The 12330-nt window shown below is 42.3% G+C and overlaps 1 pseudogene; it reads right to left on the minus strand.

Moving 5' to 3' along the window:
• Positions 1-3565: 3565 nt before the first annotated feature.
• LOC147446770 (uncharacterized) lies at positions 3566-8088 on the minus strand (annotated as a pseudogene).
• Between the last annotated feature and the right edge of the window lie 4242 nt (positions 8089-12330).

Here is a 12330-nt window from a genome sequence, read left to right on the forward strand (position 1 = left end):
CAAAGCAGCTATGGAAGTTGTTGAGCTACCATCTCAGGTTGGTACCCGCCTTGATACCTTGATGAGATACGTTAATGTTTTTTCTGCTAAATCGAGCAGTTACCAACTAACGGTACGTATTTATTTATTTATTTATTTCTACGATTGCATAACTAGGTAATTAAAAGATGGCTTGAAATACATTGATGATCATAGTACGTACTGTTTGGTTTCTTGGCCATTGTAGGGGGATTAGCTTCTGCCTTTTCTAGCTTGTATAAGTGCCTGTAGATCGTTTTTTTGATAAAGTTATTTGTTTAAACCATACAAATGGTGCTTGTTGTGGCAATATTTGAAAAAGGAAATGGGGGATCTTATACGAGATACTGTCATATGACTAGCTAATGTCGGGGCTATTTGTCACTTTATCAGATATATGGAATTTTTTGCAATACTATTGTGCAGTGGGAAAGGGCTTGGTTTCTTTTGAGAAAAAAGATGGGTTTTTTTTTTGATTGAACAAACACCTGTAACTCTGTTTAGATGGTTTGGTAACCAATGCAGAACCAGTATAGTAGTGCTTTAATGTGGCAGTACTTGGGCAATAAAAAATGAAGGACCTTAAACTTTATACTATCATTTTTTTGGCCTAGAGTTGGGGTTGATAAGACTATGTAAACCACCATGGGAAGGCTCCCCCAAGAACTAGTGCAAGTGCTAGTGGGAGTCCCCCCTACGCTTCAAAAATATGGGGCCATTTCGGGCATGGGACAAGCCCCTAGTCGGGAGGCCACGTAATCAGTGTCTCGGGCACAGCAGAACGGCCTACACTGTCTTCAACACAAGGAAAATGTGAGAGAAGGAGAGGAAGAGATCATTAGAGCTTCATTAATATAGGCTTCATAAACCATGACATAAGGAAGATGTGAGAGAAGGAGAGAGAGGAAGAGTAAGAGATCATTAGAGCTTCATTAATATAGGCTTCATAAACACTATACAAACATTCACAAGGGGAATTGCACATAATCAACATCTTAAAAACTCATGCGTGCATGGTAACTCAAACCTCTTAGCCAATAAGAAACCAAAAGGAATAAAACTATGCCATAGTTGAACTGTGTGTGCGTAGAGGTGCATACACAAGGATGTACATATGAGAGTGTGAGTGCTAGAGCTTGATTAAGTGTGTGTTTACAAAAGAGGAGGCCTCCTTTTATAGGCCAAGAGAGTGATTAGGAGAGAGATTATGAGCAAGAGGTGTAATTACAAAGTAACCTCAATTAGGGGCATTCCCCCAATGAGAGAGCTCCATGTGCCCTGCTTATTGACCAATTTCCTCCTAATCGCCTTCATCATGGCGAGCTTTGTCTCCATGCCACCTTCCATAGCTTGATTCCAAGAGCTTCCTTATAGTATTTGAGAGAATCTTGATAAAATAAGAGAAAATCCAATAATAATGGAGAGAAACCTATAAGCAATTGTGTTTGGAGAGTTGGATAACCATGACTTCTTCCCCATGTGGACAGATAGGCTCCACCATTTTGGTTATATCTCCCAAAATGTAGCTTCAAGGGACATCTTATTTAACTCAACGCCTACAACCTTGCTGTTGAAAGAATTTTCAAATTCGGAATGAAAAAAATTGAGAAAAATCCCACAAAAATATATGTCTGTCTTTTTCCTTCTAAAAGTCTTCCAGGTGGCCCCCTCTTGACTCCATGTGCAAGCATTGTGTCCAAAAGTGAATTATGCTTGAATTTGATAATATTTTGTTGACTCCAACTCCATAATGCATAAGATTCTCCTCCCTTTCACTATTGACTCTTATTATTCATCTATAGTGATTTTCAGGTAGAATCAGGATCCAATGATTTTTTTTCATAGGGTTTGTTCCTACCTCTCCTTATTTTTGAGATCCAAATGTGTCAAAACCATAGCTATGTATAAAATAAATACATAGCTTTTTTGTGATTTTCATGCATCAGGTCCCTCCTCCTCTACGAAGCCTTGAAGCCTTGCCATCAAGTGCATACCAAGAGAGAGGTGGACCAAAATTTGAAAAGTGGCCCTCACCATTGTGAAGTCCTTTTGGTCTAAAAAACCATATCAGTCATACACTTTCACTTCTACCTGCTTGCTCAGGATATTCACATCTGCTTCAATCCTTTAGTTTGCACCTGCTAGCATACCCATGCAAGCCTATGTCACCTTCCATGGTTGACCAACTTTGGCTACACCAACGTTTGACGTCTAGCTCTCTCGAGCTCAATGGCTCTGTCAACTAATATACCTTTGGTATAGGTAGGCTCCAAAGTTTGCTGTGAAGCATGCTCATCTGGATACTAAGTCGTTGCTCTAAAGAAGTTAGTGATCTCCCTATGTGAATGTCTTCCACTGCTTGATCTCTCCATGTGTGTGCACAACTCTAGCAAAAACAACCCAAGGCATCTTTGATCCTAATATCTCATGGTGGTCCAAAGCCCTCTCTGAATAGACAATGAAAGTGGCCTCGCACTTCATAATATACTGAAAAATGAAAAATGTGATGTAACATTGTCTTTGGCTGTCACAAATTGCTGACGTGTCAAACCACTAAAGAACGGAGTCAACATCTAGATCTAGACCAAAAGGAGCCTAAAACTTAGAGCAGAAGAAGACGTTTTACCAACTTGCAAAGTCTTGCCAAGCGGCCTATTTTCTAAAGAAGAGTTTCCACAAACTTATGGGACCCTGTCTTATGGGTCCCAAGTGACATAAAGGCATAGAGATGAAGCAAGACCACACACACACACACACATAGCATCTCTATTGATCAATTGATGATGTGGTAGCCTCTATGGAATCCCATAATTTACATTGACTTTTTAACTTGGTAGCCTGTACAGAATATTGAATTTTACGCTGGCATATGTTGATGTGGCACCTATACAAATTTTTGCAAAACACGCTGCCTGCTTTTTGGGATGATGCTTTTGAGTTTGAAGATTTTCATGTAATTGATTTTAAGGCCAAGGGCCTTTAAATATGTGCCATGGGCTCATTCTCTGGCATGCTTCTGCATGAAGGTGCAGAGGATGGAGTACCAACAATGTACTGAGTTCAAGAAATATAAATAAATACGAAAAGGAGCACCAAGGTTTGCGGCTAATGCTCTCTTGGGGTGGAGCTCTGCCACTCCCCGTCTCATTTTGTGCATCTCTTTTAGTGTTCAGATGTTATTTGAAGTGCTTAAAATTGTTAAGTTTGTTCTTTTTTGTTGGCACGTTGTCGTGACGCCCCACATTCATTGGGAGAAAAACACAAGAAGAGAAGGACTTTTTGGTTTTTTGGTGAAAGCATGTCGAGTTTTAATGTGGTCTTCTGGAGTACCGTTGATGGCAAATAAGTGTGCCAAGCGAGAGCCATGGGATGAGTTTCTTTTTCACGAACAAAGTGTTTGGAGAGCGTATTGCGACTGTTGTGGCAAGGAAGATAAACTGTAGAGACTGAAGGCATTGCTCCATTATAGTTATCTATGCTTTCACCTTGATGGTTGTGCTTGGTTGGTCAATATTTGTGCCGAACAACATGTGCTTAAAGAGCTAAGCTAGATCAAGGCTATGGTGGTGTTTTGCAAACTAGACATCGATGAAGTCAAGGAGGCTACAAAGATGATGTCAATGCGCATTGTACCTACCATAGTGTTTGTCATAGAAGGCAAAGGGGTGGTTAGAGTGAATCTTCTAATGACTCCCGAGGTTTTCAAGCAGAAGATTATGTCATTCCTTCCGCCTGAACAATCATAAGGCTGTGTAGTAACTTGTTCCACATAGGCCATGAGGGCGTGTGAATGGCCGCTTACAATATGAAGCTTCCATTAAAGCAAGGCTTTTTATTAATATCGAGGTGAGCAGCGAAATAAAGAAAAACGTGCCATCAAGGGTCGTTATCAAAAGCCAAGGCAAGGGACGAGGTTTTTGGGCAGGTCTTTCAAGCAGGAGCAGCACGAGGAGAAAGCAAGGGAGTTGGTTGACGCCACTGAGAAGGAGCTGCATGAGTAGCGCGAGGATAAAAGAGGAGGAGAGCAAGCTTTTGGGGGGCAGCTTCTGCAGAGCACAACAAGGAATTGCCAAGGGCTGAGCACTACGAGCAGAGGCGAGCCTGAGGGGAAGAGGAGACGACCAACAGGCAGCGCTGGTGGTTTTGGAGCAAAGGACGGAGTGCAGAGAAGAGCGTCATCTGCAGGGAGCCACAAGGTGTGAGCAACCTTGTGAGCAAGACAAACAAGGGTGCAAGCAAGCCGATGAGCTTTCGGGAGGTAGACAACGCGGCGTGTATTTTTTTAAAGAAAAGAGCTTGGTGGGCCTCGCTATATAACATCTATAGAATAATCATGTAGTGCACGCTAATTGCGATCAAATCCAGCTTATTAAACTTAGGGTCTAGATTCTAGAAGCCACTATTGAAGGACATTTATGTTACCCGCGTTCGTCTTCATTTTAACTTTTGTAATGTCAGTTTGATTGTACAACTGATTCAAGGCAACGTTGTTATAGTGTTGGACATTTAATCTTGTGAGTACATATTAATTATCGTAGTAGAGTTATTGATGTAGTCATGCACATGTGTCTTATCTGTAATACATGCACCCAAGGTACAAACAAGAAAATAGATAAAGCATGAATGAACTGCAACAATGAATGAGGTGCTTTACTGACCTGCAATGTTGTACTGCTGCTTTTCGATTGTCCAATCTATAGGCCGATATTTGAGTGAAGCTACAAATAAGCAACGTGAATAGTTAAACATAACATCTTGCAATGAAACGTCACAGATTGAAAGTGCAAAGTATGTAGTGCACGTCATACAGAGGTGCCACACAAAAGTATGGTGGAGAGCTGGCACTGTGGTCTCTCCAAAAAATTATAAGAAACGGAAGCCGTGCCCTGTCCCGTAGCGTTTATGTGTTGCGCCAAGCAAACGCATGCGCATGGGAAATTGAATGCAGATAACGGACCTTGCAATGTTGTCGAGCTGAAGTCGCGCTTGTGCAATTGGAACATGCAGTGTTGTGAATATATGTCCTGCTTGTTAAAAATCCCCCAACTGCTCGTTTGTTTTTCCCTACAGTTTGCTCTTGCTCTTATTAAGGATACACCATATCTAGCCACCAGTGCCCCGGCTGCAAATCTTGTTGCTCAACAACCTCCTTTGTTGAAGCACTGCTCCCCCATTAATTTCTCTACACTACTCGTTAGTGGCTCCCTATTCTTTGTAGTTGCACACTCTGTTTAGCTTCTCTTGCCTCGTTCTTACCTGCTCTTCAACTAGTACTGCTCGTTGTCTCTTTATAACATTACAACTCGCCTTAGAACAATAAATGCTTTGCTGTTCTGTTTGTAGATCCCAACCACCTGCTTGTACACCTTCTGTGAAATCTTGTTCATTTTCCCTCTTTACGTTGGTTTATGACCTTACACCAAGTGACACCAACTTCCCAAGTCTTCTTCACGCCCTCAACCTACAACTGCCCACCCATCAACTCTTCTGCACTTAAAGAGAGATCCATCCAAAAGCGGCTGGCAATTCAGTGAGCAGTGCGGAAGTCCCATTGTGACAGCCAGTTCATGATGCAGAACATATTGCATCGAGAAGGTTAAATAAGCGTTCTAGGCCGCTTGAACGGTTTACCGAGGACCTTGCAAACCCTCGTTACTTGTTATATTTTGCAGATCATGAACCTTAAAGGTACTTGGGATGCTTGCCAACATGATGAGCACTCTCAACGATCAGATATTTGGTGCGATCAAGGCATGTCAGAGATCTATTCTAGTGCTATTGAGACAAATGATATCAGATTTCAATCGATGATCAGTGGGCATAATTTGGAGTCGAGTCACCAAACTTGTACTTGCTTTCGAAACCTGCGAACTGTCTGAGAGTGCCTACAGACTGCACGCCTGTGAACTGCGCGAACTAACGCCTGTGGTGCCTGCGAACTACACGCTTGCGAATTGCGCGAACCGTTGCAAGTCCTATCTGCGAACTGGAGGCTACGACGTTGTAGTGTCGTTTTACTTATTTTAGCTTTAAGCTTTTCACTTGTTTGCTAGCGTGAAAAGCTTCCAACGAGAAGCTGCCAAGTGGTGGCTTGTGCGATCAGATAGGGGGAGAAGAGCCTTTGGCTCATCAAGTAAAAAGCTATATTCTAAATCTTCCCTATTTCATCCCATGATGTCGCCTTTCTGCATGCCTTGGCTTCCAGCTCTCTACAGACCTTCCAAAGAAGGACAAGCATTGATGTCGTCTTTCTTTGTGTGCGCCTATACAAAGGTGGTTGTCGGCATGAAAATAAAGCGGTTTGGGAACGAGAACTTGAGAAGTACTTTTAATAGGAGACCGGTGAGTAGTTGCAGGAGGAGGAGAGAATCCTACTTTGCTCTCGAGTCGCGTCTAGCCTCCCCGTGTGTGAGAACGCCTTCCGCTGCAGAGCAACACTCTTCTCGCTGTAGCCTTCATGTTTTGAAGTACAATACATGAGCCAATTTGTATTTTATTCTCAAATGCGCTTGTGACACAGAGCTGCTTTTCAGTGCTAGTTATTGAGGCCATCGGATTTCGATCAAAGGCAATGGCCTAGATCATGCCAAGTGGCAGCTTGTATGATCAAGAAATCAGAAGAAGACATTAGGCTCACCAAGTAACCAACATCGTTGTGATCTTTGTTGTGCTCGCTTCGCATCAGGTGAAAATAGCTCTTTGGCCCTACCCCTGTTGAGAATCAAGGCACTGCGAAGCACACAGTCCCTGTGTAATTCAATATGTAAGCATTGCCTTGAAGACCAAAGCATAGGTGATTTCATTCGGAGAGACGCTTTGACTTTGCATATGCCGGAAACAGACCAGAGCTTCCTGGCCATGCCTTGTACCACATATCTTGTAATCAATACATTCCAAGAGTTAACATCCTGCACAAGAAGCTCCTCAAGTAGTTTTTGTGCTTTCTGAAGTACACCATATTTGGCATACATGGCGACCAAGGCCCTGACTAGTGATACCATCGTGAATTTTCTTGCCCATATCAGCGTCTTGCATAGTGTCACATGCCTTCGAGACGAAAGCATAGGTGATTGCATCTGGAGAGATTCACTTGCTTCACATTTGCTGAAAGCAGCCCAGGGATTCCTGGCCCTACCACATTCGGCATACATGTCGACCAAGGTTGTGCCAAGCATACCATTTTTTTTTCAATAGCCCCTGACTAACAATATCGTCATGAGTTTTTTTGTCCATCTTAGCGTCTTCCAAATTGCCACATGCCTTCAAGATGTAAGCATAGGTTATTGCATCTGGAGAGATGCACTCACTTCGCATTAGCTGAAAACAGTCCATAGCTTCCTGGCCCGCTCCTGTTTAGCGTATCCAGCAATCAGTGCATTCTCCATATCAGCATCTTGCATAGTGCCAGAACGCAAGCATATGTATTTGCATCTAGAGAGATTCCATCTCTTTGCATCCGCTGAAAACAGCTCAGAGCTTGTTGACCCTGTCCTTGTTGGGCATATCTTGCAATCAATGCGTTGCAAGAAATGACATTCCGGACGAAAAGCTCAATGGCACTCCAAGAGACGACATTCCAGACAGAAAGCACCTGAAGCAAGTTTTGTGCTTTTTGAGATGCACCACGTTTGGCATACATGTCGACCAAGACAATGCCAAGCACGATGTTTTTTCTACACGACCCTTGACTAACAGTTACATCATGAATATTTTGGTCCATATCAACGTCTTGCATAGAGACACATGCCTTCAGAATGCAAGCATAAGTGTTTGCATTTGCATCCACTGAAAATAGCCCAGAGCGTGCTGGCCCTGTCCTTGTTGGGCATATCCAGCAATCAATGCTTTGCAAGGAATGGCATTCCGCATAGGAAGCTCAAAAACGACCCCTGACTCTGCTTGGTGTGAATCTGCTGCACTGATTCTGCGGACTTGCCTGGTGCGCTGATGCTGCTGCGAACATGCCTGATGCTGTTGCAGACCTTATGGCTGCGAAGTGCTGGAATTTATTTACGTGAAGCTTTTTACTCGAAGCTTTTTACTGCAGCGGCGCGTGGCCATACAATTTTAGGTGTGGGCAAAGGCTTTGATCATGCCCAGTGGATACTTGTGCGCTCAAAGATCCAGAAAAGGACCTTTGGCTCACCAAGTAAAAACCTAAAGATTATTTTATTTAATTTAAAAGTAAAAAAAGAGAAGGTTCCCACGATGGATCTTGGAACAACAGAGAACTAATTTCAAGCATATGAAGCATAAAGCAAAGACGAGGAGTTGAAGATCACAAAGTTATGTCAATGGAGAAGTAGATCTTTAGCACATTTTAGAAGTTTGTTTGATTTTGAGGAGACCAAAGCAAGTGACGGTAAAGTAAGAGCTCGTGAAGGTGGTCGGGAAGAGAAAGGGAAGGAAATTGAAGCAAATAAGGCTTTGGTGTTCGTGCTTCCGCTCAAGATCTTGACAGCTCTAAGAGCATAGAGGGCCTATTGCAACGGTCAAGCCTTGTATTCAGCTTTTGAGTTCATTAGTATAATTTAAGGTTTCTAAGGTGTCATTTGTGTCAAATTCGCTTGTGTTGTGCGTCTCTCTCTTGCCGTTTCTCACAGCAAGCAGCCCGGTGCTAATCCGTGGCTCAACTCGCGAACATAAAATCGCTGACTTCTTTAGTGAACCCGATGTGAAGCGATTTGGGGTGGGACTTTGATAGCAAAAGATGACAACATCACATGAGGTGCAAATGCAACAGATGATGCATCAATTTGCAGCCTATATGAGCAGCGCAGACTTCTCAGCAGTAGTATCAACAAAGTGAACGTATTTGTCAAGCGAGGTATACAGTAACTGAAAAACTGCAAAGATTTGAAGGTTATGATATTTCAAAATTTTGTACTATTTATGAACAATCTATGGAGGAGTATGGAGTTAATGATCATGACTTGGTGGAAGATTTTCACTTAATTGCGGCTCCCGAGCTTAGGGATTGAATTGAAGAAATTCGGGTAGCACATGGTGCAAACTAATAGGAGTTTAAGAAGGCTTTACAAGAAGAGTACTTTCTTGAAGATTCTCAACGGGTTACCAAGCAAAGCTTTATGAAATGGATACAGCAGAAGGATAAAGGATTATCTGCGAGAGAATTTCTACGAGCTTTCAAAAAGAAGTTTGAACAGTTATCTACTGCTGAGCAGAAAACAATGCAGCCAAAAAAGGTCGAACTATTTATTCAAGCAGCAGATTCGCGCCTTCAGAAGAGTTTGGTACACTTGCTCGAGGATCCATCGGGTGAGTTAGGCTTACCTTCTGATTGGAAATTGGTTATAGAAGATGTTATATGATTGTAAAGCAACAAAAGAGGGTGGAAAAGCCTTGAAATCCATGCAAAATCTTATTTTGATGAGAAGTTATATTCAATTTATGAAAATTTTGTTAAAACTGCACTAAAATTTCTATGGTTTTTTCATCTTAAAACTTATCATTATAATCTTAATTTGGTATTAATTTTGGCAAAAGTAAAATTTGGCTATGTTCTTCACCTCATAGCTGACCCAAGATATAAACATGACCTATGAATTTTTTTTTTAGATTCACCAAATAATTATGACAAGTTGTTAGAAAAACAGAACACTTTAGTGTCTTAGGACATTTGAGTGTCGGATTACAGAACTAGTGTTAATATCGAGCTGAGAAGCTAAATAAAGGAAAACGTGCCGTCAAGGGTCCTTATCAAAAGCGAGAGGGAGGGACAAGGTTTTTGGGCAGGTCTTTCAAGCAGGAGCTTCAACTACAGGAGCAGCACAAGGAGAAAAACAAGGGAGTTGGTTAATGCCGCTGAGAAGGAGCTGCAGGAGCAGTGCGAGGATAAAAGAGGAAGAAGGAATTGCCGAGGGCTGAGAAATATGAGCAGAGGCAAGCTTGAGGGGAAGAGGAGACGACCGACAACCAACACTAGTGGTTTTGCAGTAGGGGACGGAGTGTAGAGAAGAGCGTCATCTGCAGGGAGACACAAGGTGTGAGCAAGATCGTTGTCGAGCAGCAGACGTGTAATTATTTTTAGAAAAACATAAAGATTATTTTATTTTATTTAAAAGTAAAAAAAAGAGAAGGTTCCCACAATGGATCTCGGAACAACAGAGAACTAATTTCAAGCATATGAAGCATAAAGCAAAGATGGGGAGTTGAAGATCACAAGGTTATGTCGATGGAGAAGTAGATCTTTAGCAAATTTCAGAAGTTTGTGTGATTTTGAGGAGACCAAAGCAAGTGACGATAAAGTAAGAGCTCGTGAAGGTGGTCGAAAAGAGAAAGGGAAGGAAATTGAAGCAAATAAGGCTTTGATGTTCGTGCTTCCGCTCAAGATCTTGACAGCTTTAAGAGCACAGAGGGCCTATTGCAACGGTCAAGCCTTGTATTCAGCTTTTGAGTTCATTAGTATAATTTAAGGTTTCTAAGGTGTAGTTTTTGTCAAATTCTCTTGTGTTGAGCATCTCTCTCTCTCACCGTTTCTCACAGCAAGCAGCACGGTGCTCCGACTCAACTCGCGAACATAAAATCTCCCGACAACTTGGTGCCCGTCTCCCATGACATTGGCTCTATACGATACAATTGGAAAATATTGGCCTCTATTTGTACTCTCCTAAACGTGCCAGTCTCAATTTATAATTGATGCAATGATGTGCACATTTGACCAATAGCACATTGTTTGCGGGTCGCCGCGACAGACGTCCATAACATAGCTCTCACGCATCAACATAAAATATCAATACAAGGGAAGCGACCAGGATGAGGCATGGAAAGTCACTAGGGTGTCAATCCTAATGAAGTGAACTTGATGAGATGCAACTACTAACTCTGCAAGCAAATCATACGCACTAAAGCCAAGTAATCTGCCTATGTCCTTCTACACAGCTCTACAATCATCACGCCCGTTTACCATGCAAATCATGGCGAAATTGCACGAAACTTGAAGGGAACCTACAGGGGACTATCAAGAGCATATCCTATCACTGTCACAACATTATGGAGAGGTACAAAGATCACGATCGTTCATCCCAAAGTCAGAAAAAACAGCGAACAGGTGATCCTAAAGGGTCGTTTTAGGGTCCCTAAAGCCTCTCCTAGGGTCAAAACAACATAAAATTCGTGCGTTTAAACACTCAAAACAACGATTTAAGGTCTCAAACTCGTAGTTAAAAACCTACACCGAATCTTGAATGATTACACTTGAATGGAAGAGCAAAGTAAGAGGAACACAATGCAATAAAGGAATCTGAATTTGGATTACCGTAGCCACAATAGCGAAGATTACAAGTTGGAGCAAGAAGAAGCTCTCAAACGTACGCTGTCTTCTCAGTTTGTAATAAAAGAAGATTGTGTTCAAACTTACAAAATTGACCTTTATAGTTTAGGTCTTTACAAATGGCTTGTCCGACTAAAAGCTCCTAAACTTTAACTGGCTCTCTAATATACAATTGCTCCCAGAAAAATAATCATAAATTCTTTTAGAAGTTCTCGGCTTAAAGATGCTCTCTTACAAAGAATTTTACAAGGGTTTCCCACAAAAATGTGACTCCATCTCTGGAAACCACTGCTTCGTCCGCCAAACACTCCCCCCTTCCTTATCCTTGCACGTCCTCATGCATGTTCAAAGCTTTGGTCGTTGATGGGGCTCCAAGGAGGCAAGAGTTGCTGAAAAGCTCCGCGTGCGGAGTACCGCCTCCAGGGATTCTTGATGCTATTTGAAAGGGTTTTCACTGAGTGTGTGTTGGTATGCTACGTATCGTGCCTTGAGGTCCTTTGCCATAGGATGAAAGATCCATGAGTCTATTTCGAAGAAACCTGTGACGAAGGCCTCTTCAAACGTCTGCAAGTAATGTGAAGGCAGGTACATGAGTCTGGAGTACATTTCCATCAAGATATGTCATGGCGGAAAATCTTGCAAATTCTAGCAAATTCCTCGATGCCCTTCTAAGAACAGATTCCACGGGTGATCGTTGCCTTCAGTGTCTTTGAACACCTGGATGCAGGTGACGATCATCCAGGCTATCTTTACTAGCATCTAACATGCCACATCAGGGACATCCCACAGCAAGGTGATTGTCGAATTTAGAGTGTTGACTAAATAGGCTACGGTAGGAGGATTTTGCACTGTCAGGACTGGGTAGTTCAACTTTTGCTGCCTCGAGCCTTTCCATGTGACAAACTCCTTCCATGTGCATCTTCTAGGGACTGGGTAGAAAGTAGTATCTACTTGAATGTGCTGAGGAGTGTTGTGGTAGTTGGTTAGATCCTGTGGCCGCTTGTCCAGCCACTTCTACC

This window comes from Adiantum capillus-veneris, chromosome 12, assembly GCF_014529385.1.
Source record: "Adiantum capillus-veneris isolate H3 chromosome 12, ASM1452938v2, whole genome shotgun sequence".
In the NCBI taxonomy this organism is placed as follows: Eukaryota; Viridiplantae; Streptophyta; class Polypodiopsida; order Polypodiales; family Pteridaceae; genus Adiantum; species Adiantum capillus-veneris.